This window comes from Portunus trituberculatus, unplaced genomic scaffold (assembly GCF_017591435.1).
Source record: "Portunus trituberculatus isolate SZX2019 unplaced genomic scaffold, ASM1759143v1 PGA_scaffold_413__1_contigs__length_259272, whole genome shotgun sequence".
Classification (NCBI taxonomy): Eukaryota; Metazoa; Arthropoda; class Malacostraca; order Decapoda; family Portunidae; genus Portunus; species Portunus trituberculatus.
The window spans coordinates 113829-123355 of record NW_025541581.1 but is presented as its reverse complement, the minus strand read 5'-3'; positions in this window follow the sequence as shown (position 1 = coordinate 123355).

The window sequence follows — 9527 nt, the reverse complement described above, 5'->3', positions numbered from 1 at the left end:
GCAACACACATGCACATACGTAGGTAGCCGTATACAAATTCCCTTACTCATAAATGAAAACGCAAGTATATAACGACGTCATTATGAACCAAAGTACAACCACATAAACCATAATAAACTAATACCACATAATACCTAAACCTCCTATCATGTTTCTTCCTCCATTCTAATTTACCTCAAAAGACTGCATTGCAACTTATAAGCTCCACTTACTGGTTATATATGAAGTACAAAATGCCGCCCTCAGCTATGCAGCCGAGGGTGGCCCGCTTAGAGCCGCGGTTGTCCTGTCTGCTTCCTCTCTCCTCTCTCTCTGCCCCAAACCTCTACAATTTCCCTTCAGGAACTTATAGGGGCGCGTCTTGACCCACACAACACGCCCCTCAGAATGTACCTTTCACCAATCAAGTACAAGCTCAAATGAACTCCACGTGTGGTATGAACAACATCCAAGACGACAACACTACCACCGGATGTTTACATGACCTGGGCGATATACATCTGCCCGGGCTGCCCTGGGTCAACTGACCTGGGTCATTAAATATTTCCTGTTGAAATTCCTGCCCTTCCTAAACTCTTTTAGTGCTCGATACGACTACACACCGCATACTGGCGAACTATCATACTTCCATATATCTTTATTTCTTGTATCTTCATATTTCTCATATTGCACTTATGATGTAGGCATCTGACATATATATATATATATATATATATATATATATATATATATATATATATATATATATATATATATATATATATATATATATATATATATATATATATATATATATATATATATATATATATATATATATATATATATATATATATATATATATATATATATATATATATATATACTAAGAGAGAGAGAGAGAGAGAGAGAGAGAGAGAGAGAGAGAGAGAGAGAGAGAAATAGCAAGAATCTAAGCTGCTCTCCGAGGGATCTCATTTAGAGCAGGGAAGAGACATGGTAACATATGGATCTTATAAAGAGATCAGCGGTAAAAAAAACACAACCCACTTATCCCCTAAAAAGAGCCCCCCCAGATGGGAACCCCCTTGTCGTGGTGGGGGGCTTGCGTGCCCCTGTGACCTGGCGAGCGAGGCTATAGGGGGCTTAGGCCCCTGCTCTTCCCTTTCGAGGGGAAGAGGGGTACCCATGCTAGTAAGGTCGGTAGTGAGGGGCCAGACTAAATGGTTCCTACGTAGTGGACCAGCAGAGCCACCAGCTGGAGGGATCGCCCAATAGGGGCTGTCCTGTGCTGGATGGTTGGGTGTCCAGGCTGGGATGCTTTGGGAGGAGGGTCTCAGCTCTGTCGTGGACAAACTTTCGTATCATTTGGGACCTTTTTTTTTAAACGACTGGTCCGCATGGAGACGAGGTACCCCGTCCACGGCAGCCAGCGCTCCCTCCCATTGTACTTCCAGAAGGTGGTTTCCCTTGCCCCTGGAGCCATTTTTTGTGTAACTATATATATATGGTGAAACACAAAAAAACTGTCAGGTTCTTGTGAGGTGGCTGACCTGTCCCGCGAGAAGTCATCTTCTGAGTGGAAAGGAGGATTCTCCTCCACAAGAGCCTCCCGCAGCAGTCTCCTGTTCTGGGAGTTCTTCTGAGGGACGTATTTCTGCTGCATATGACTCCCTTGTGATGGTAAATGTTAACCCATCATTTTCTTATCACGCCTTGCACTCACTTCTGAAGGTGTATGGCACGGTTCTTCGTATTCAACTTGTTTATGATAAGAATTTTCCATCTAACCGCTGCTCTGTGACTTTTCTATCATGTGACGAAGCCCGTCTAGCTTATGAACATGTAGCATCTCTTCCCCTCGCTGGCTCTGGCTTTAAGACAGAACTTCTCCACTCTCGCAATATTTCGGACAGCGACACGGACTACATTCACCATTCTGAGAGTTCAGTTCCTGAAATCCGTCAGATCTGGCCTCCACGTTGGTTTGTGGCCTACTACAAAAATGGGCGCGGGAATTTCATACATGCCTCCCGGTAACTGTCAAAAGAGATCGGCACGATTCATGAGGGAAACCTCAAGAAATACGGTAAGATGGTGCTAGTACGAGCGAAAGATATCACGCAGGCAAGGATGTTGCAACATCTACCATGCCCTTCTGAAAGCATGTTTGAGACTATAAAGGCACATCCCACCTTTAATTACAGCAAAGGTTGTGTGTACAGTCAGGATCTTTATGAATTCCCTGATGAGGAAATACTAATAATGTGTCCTAGCTCAGTCCAAAAGGTGACAAAGATGAGGAACTCCTCCAACATGGTCCTCCTCACCTTTTTTGGTTCCACCCTTCCTGTTCGTGTTAATATCGGACCTATTAATCTTAGGGTGAGGCGTTTTGTTTCTCGCCCTCTTCAGTGTTTCTCATGTTATTCGTACGGTCACGGTAAAAGCTCCTGCAAGGAGGCTTCCCGATGTGGTAATTGCTCTGCACTAGACTCACATTCTGAGGAGCATTGCAATGCTGCTGCTTATTGTTTTCATTGCCGTGATGCTCACCAAGTACGTTCCAGACAATGCCCTAGGTATTGCCTAGAACAGGATATTTTACAGCTCGCTAACAGTCAGTTTATTAGCCTTGGCAGTGCCCGACGCGAATTCCTTCACCGCCAAAAGGATGGTACTGGTTCGACATCCTATGCTTCATTGGCCGCACGCTCTTCAGGTGAGTCTGCTGGTCAAAAAACAACTCTTTCTGATACCTCTCGCTCTGTTAGGGCGAGTGGTCCTGTTCTTTTGGCCAATAGGTTTTTCCTTTTGTCCGATGACTCGGTTGAGTCATCTCTAAGAAGTGACGAGAATAGTAGTAGATGTCCATTTGCCACCTGTATCTCCTAAGCCTTTGAAGGGCCTGACCAAACGGCACCGTGGCTCTGCGGAGTCGATTGATTTAGCTCAGTCTAAACAATCTAAGGTTTCTCCCGGTGTACGTGACCGTGAGTCCTCCAGGGACTGCTCTGCAATGGTAGCTCCAGTTGTTTCTGTCCAGCCTTCTGTGACGCCCTCTGTCTCAGATCGGGCTTCTTGTGATGAGGACGGTCTTAGCATGGAGACGTCCGAAAGTGCAGTCTTGCCTGATCCTCGTCCTCCGAGGACCGGTAGAAGGGAATATGGTTTGCATCACCCACCGATAGGCCGAAAGGTTGCGGTCCAACGACCCGGCACATCTGAACTCCCGGTGTGTCGTGATCCGAGCTGTTGCACAAATTCTCTAGCTACTTGCTATAAATAGTCAAAGGTTTTTTCTATCTTTAATTAACAAAAATAATATTTATACATAAGGTGTTCGATACGGCGCCGAGAAGTAACAATCATAACTCTTTCTGTTGCCTTCTCCACTGCAATTACTACAATTTCTCTTACAAACATCCTTAACAATTACATTAATCTCGTACATATTCTCGCATCAAAACGGATTTCACTTCAAACATCATCCACTATATCTTCATAGCGTATTACAACATCTGAACACGGTGCTATATTTATCAGTAAATCTCATACGTAGTACGTACGTACAATATTACCCCTTTTTTCCCCAGCTACCCGTATATAAGAATGACCCTTACTTGGTAAATGAATGCAAGCAACCACGTGACGTACCACCAAATATATTACCATACACATATAATTACCTGACTTCGTTCAACAAAAATGACAACGTAACACCACCGAAATATAATGACAAATATTGATATTTCCACACAATTGACTTCCCACAAGTAATCTCTTTCTCTTGGTACCTATACATGGAATCACGTTAACTTCGTACACAATTACACACTAGTAAATATGTTATGTAACTTACTCGTCAGAACAACACACATGCACATACGTAGGTAGCCATATACAAATTCCCTTACTCATAGATGAAAACGTAAGTATATAACGACGTCATTATGAACCAAAGTACAAACACATAAAGCAATATTGTTACGGCCCGCCCGTAACATGCATTACTACCATCACCTCCTCCGCTTGTTACCTCGTTCGCCACCTCTCCGCCTCCCCTTCCACGTCACCGTCTCGTGAACCTTCCACGCCACCGTCTCGTGAACCTTCCACGTCACCGTTTCATGAAGCCCCGCTACGTACTGTCCCGAAGTTGGATTCACGCGGCCCCTTTCGACTCAACCGAAAGTGTTGAGCCAGCTCTTGGCTTTCTGGATTGGGAGTTGAGATCCAAGCCTCAACCAGTGAACACAACGCCTCTTGGGTCTACCGTGGGATCAACCATCACCCAGCATTTCACCACTGCATAAGTATCACTTCCCCTCGTCCGTGTTTTCCACATTGCCTCTATATAGGATTAGGATTATCGTTAGGTATTAAGTTGGGTTCTTTATTGTTGTATTTATTACTGTGTTATATGTATATGTGTATGTCATTTTCCTGTGTTTCATGTTATATATCTGTGTTTCATGTTTCTTGTTATATATGTGTCAATTTCATTATGGGTTATTAAAGTAACTTTTTAAAGTGACCCCCTTTTACATTTCCTCACCAGTTGAACCTGCAGTGTTTTTTTTTTTATTGTTATTGTTCACCGGCTCTTCGATGCCAATCTTACCAGTTTAGTTTAACGCGGCTTAGAGCCGCGGTTGTTCTCTCTGCTTCCTCTCTCCTCTCTGTCTGCCCCAATCCTCTACAATTTCCCTTCAGGAACTTATGAGGGCGTGTCTTGACCCACACACCACGCCCCTCAGAATGTACCGTTCACCAATCAAGTACAAGCTCACGTGAACTCCACGTGTGGTATGAACAACATCCAAGAACGACAACAACACCACAGAATAATTACCTGCCCGGGCTGCCCTGGGTCAACTGGCCTGGGTCATTAAATTTTTCCTTTTGACCTTCCTGCCCTTCCTAATCTCTTTTATGGCTGGATACGGCTACACACCGCATACTGGCGAACTAGCATACATCCATATATCTTTATTTCTTGTTTCTTATATCATTTATATTTCACTTGTGATATGGGCATCTGACAGGTGTCTTCTCGTCGTTTGATTATTTCTAGTCAGGTGAGTCACGGGCAGCCCCTTCAAAAGACTCGCCCATCCACTGCACCTAAATAGTCATCTTCAAGCTTCTACAGTGGAATTCTAGAGGCCTTCGCGCCTCGTGGGGGGAACTCCGAGCTTTGCTGTCGAAGTTCTCTCCAGCCTGTGTAGCTCTACAAGAGACTATGCTAGGTGATAGTACTTATTCTAGTCCTCCTTGCTATCGTGTCTATTTTTGCACTCCTATCCCTGATCAGGGCCACCACGGTGGCACAGCTATTCTTGTCCGTCACGGTATACCTGTTATCCCATTACAACTTAACTCTCCTCTTCAGGTGGTTGCTGTTAAAGTCTTTATAGGACGACTGTACACCATTTGCAGTTTATATCTCCCTCCTTGGCTTCCTGTCTCCAGGGGTGAGCTTGATGGCCTGGTGCGTCAGCTGACTCCGCCTTTTCTTTTGTTGGGAGATTTTAACGGCCGTCACCCATTGTGGGATGTAGGTGCTAGTAATCCTCGTGGGGTTTTAATCGGTTCTTTTATTGAGGATGAGGATTGAGGTTTTAAATTCTGGGATGTTACACATTTCCACAGTCCTACTGGGACTTTTACCGCTATCGATCTTTCTCTGTGTACATCTAATACTTTCCTTGATTTTAACTGACGGGTCCTACCTGATTTACACGGTAGTGACCACTTTCCGATTTTATTACAATCTGTGAACACTGAGCCACAGTCCCGGCCCCCACGCTGGGTTTTAGACAAGGCAGATTGGCCTCGATTCACAGACCTTAGGTCTTTTATCCGTCCGTTGGCTGACTTTTCTACCTGTGCTGAGGCTGTTGATTATTTTACCGACTTTTTAATTTCAGTAGCGCTTCAGACAATCCCTAGGACGTCAGGTCGCTTTACTAAGCGTCCCGTTCCTTGGTGGAACGCAGCATGTATTAAAGCTGTGCAAGAGAATCGGGCGGCTATCTCTCGTCTCCGGCGTCATCGTGGGGACCCGCAGTGCCTGGAAGCTATTCGGCGCTGCCGAGCTCGGGCCCGCCGCGTTTTGAAAGAGAGCCTCTTGGAAAGCCTATGTCTCTTCCATAAACGTTCGCACCCCTCTTACGGATGTCTTCAAGAAGGTCCGCCGAATTGCTGAGAAGTATTCTGCTCCTTCCCCACCAGTTTTGTTGTCTACTGGGCGGAGGGTGGCAGACCCTACGAATGTCGCCGACCTCTTCGCGGAGCACTTTGCCAGTGTTTCCCAGAGACATCCTGCAGCCCCGGGCGTATGTCACCGCCAGAGAATGGAATCTCTCGGCATAAATTTTTCTTCTACTGGAGGGGAGTCTTATAATGTCCCCTTCTCTGCCTCCTAGTTTCGGACTGCTTTGTCCCAGTGTCACGACTCTTCTCCTGGGCCAGATGATATTCCTTATGCCTTCTTGCGCCAGATGTCTGACAGTGCTTTTAACTTTTTATTAAATCTATATAATATGATTTGGCATACCGGTGAATTTCCATCTTCTTGGGCTGTCACAGTAGTTCTCCCATTTCCGATGTCTGGGAAAGATAATTTGCAGGCTACGAACTACCGTCCCATATCTTTGACATCTTCCTATATCTTTGATATCTTTTATTTGTAAAGTGTTAGAAAAGATGGTAAATATAAGACTCATGTGGTATTTGGAGAGAGGGAAGTACTTGTCACCGGTACAGTGACATGGCATTTTACAGTCTTTGTTTAATTTTTGCCTTCGTGGCCACCTTCCTATTTTTATCCTGCAGTTTTTATCCAGACGTTTTTTACGGGTTCAAGTTGGGAGTGTTCTCTCCGATGCTACAGCTTTAAATGACGGTGTCCCACAGGGAAGTGTCTATCACCTCTCTGAGGTCCTTGGACTAGCGTGTCTGGCCCTTGGCCATGATTTATTCGTTTTTTTTGGAAGAGGCTGGTCTTCTCCCTTATTTGTGAATTTTAGAATTTTATTTATATTTTGATATTTTATTCGATTATATTGTACTTTTAGTGTTTTAGCAACTTTTAATTGTATTGGTTTTATTGTTTTTAGTTTTTTATAATTGTTATTTTTCTTTATTTTTTCTTTTTTCTTTTTAAAAATTGTTCGTATATTTTAAAATTTTGGTAGCGGCGCCAAATGACCCTGGTTGTTGCGGCGCCTACATCAATATCCATCCATCCCCTAAAAAGAGGTGGTCAACGTTACTGATACACACACACACACACACACACACACACACAGGAAGAGTAGATTTTATAATTGTTATTATTCATGAATGATTTCTATAATAATGGAGAGATTACATTTACCTAGATTTAAGAAAAACTTATGAAAAGGTGGCCAATTAAAACTAAAATATAGATACCGGAGAAGATAAGAGGCGTTAATGGATAACTTCTGGAGTGGATAGAGGATTTTTTTTTAATTAGAGATGGGAACATTGGTAAGGGACCGATTATAAATTTGGAGCACAGTAACAAGTGTGGTCGCGCAAGGATCAGTATTATTATGAATATCATTCGTGGTGACATGTATCCAATTACGTGAGTCTTTTTGCTGATAATGCATAAAATATGCGGAGTTGGATTGGGAGAAGTTACAGCGATATCTAAAAACAAATTTCGTGAAATGAGATGTCAAATGAAATTTCACATTTGGAAATCCAACAATAGAGTTTCGAAAGGGTAACAAAAGGTGTAGTTATAGTTAAAGGATGAGGAATAAAACAATGAATATCATAACGTAGTAAATATATTTTTTTTGCAGAATTATCACTAGAAAAAAAAAAAAAGATAACAGGTGAAACTTTAAACCTACTAAAGAAAAAAATAAGATGCCTTTTCTTATTTAGGTGAAGAAAGAGGACAATAATTACAACATTAATAAACATTGGAATCCGCTCAGTATTTTTTTTTTATTTCCATTAAATAATCACATTATTCTATCATTGCAGTGCTGGACACCTGAATCCTCGAATGCTGGTTGAGGCCCACCAAAGAGCTGCAGAGCAAACTGGCACACATTTGTTGAGGGAGGTAGTGATGACAGTTCGTCCTACACAAAATAAGATGCACAAGTAAGTATGCACTAGGGTAATTTTATTTGGCAGCTGCAAATGTGGTCTTGCAAAAACTCCTCTTCCTGCAACATAGAGCAACCATTATATTTCATTGTTCATGATGTTTGGTTCTATTTAGGTATTTCTCATAGCTCACTGACTACAAAAGGATGGCCATAGTAGAAAAGCCTTTGCTGTTTGTCATATCCTGGTTTCCTTTTTTTTTTTTTATACCATGTGGGCTTTTTACGGAAATTTAAGTGCTAAAGGGGATACTTTTTTCGGTACCTCCTATCTCAAAGCCTACCCGGTAGGAAACCATTGCCCCTAGTGAGGAAGTCCACACTCAAACCGTGGACAGGATTGGAACCCGTGCGCTTGAAGACCTCGCGGACCCCAAAGCACGCATGGTCCCACTGTAACTAAAGAATGGACAGTACACTGGTCCCAGGAGGCTGTGAAAATATAGATTTAAAGGGGGGTGTTGAAGTTTCCCACTCGACCTATATGAAGTGGCTGTACATAAACAAACACTCCACAGAGTCCCCACTACTATAACTCACAGCCGCCGTAACCATCAGGTTCTTTCAAGGTCGCCAACAGTGCATAATTTCCCCCACTGTAAGGGAATCTCCTCAGCAACTCCTTCTCCTCCTGTACCCAACCAAGTAGAATTTATAAATGGTAGATGCTATGTGTAACAGGGCGAGGCCTTAATACCCCCTAGAGAAACCGCCCACAAGGACAATTCCACCCACTTCTCTATGAAGTATTAATGCCTCTCCACAAGCCTTGTCCACAGACTTTGATAACTCACAGACCGGAACAACATGCGCGGTATTTTATATTACTGTACTATCCTACTACAACAAGTGCTTCCTAACACCTGTCAGAATGACATCCCTAGCCTACTACTACTGCAATATATGATGTGTACAGCACATCCGGTGATGTACACACAAGCCCAGACGCCACTTACGGGTGACAACAGCTATATACGGAGTCCAGATGCTCGTCACAGACAAGTCTGGCGGACGACAACTACGCAGCCTCTCAGCATTCGATAGTGTGCGTGGCTACTACCACTACAATACAGTATACTACTGAAACTATACAAAAGAGGGGACGAACGCAAAAACACGGGAAATGCAGCCAACTCTCCTTCACTTCCCTTGGAACAACAAGCCCGTTGCTCCACACCGTCACGGCCTACCCAGCAGCAAACCAGCTATTCAAAAAGGAGGGCACAACTCCCAGACCGAGACTGGTGAGCACCCAGAAAAGCCCAGCAACACGTGTCTCCACCCTGTGCCAGAAACCAAGAGCGCACGTGTCTACTGCGAGGCTCGCAGACACATATATATATATATATATATATATATATATATATATATATATATATATATATATATAT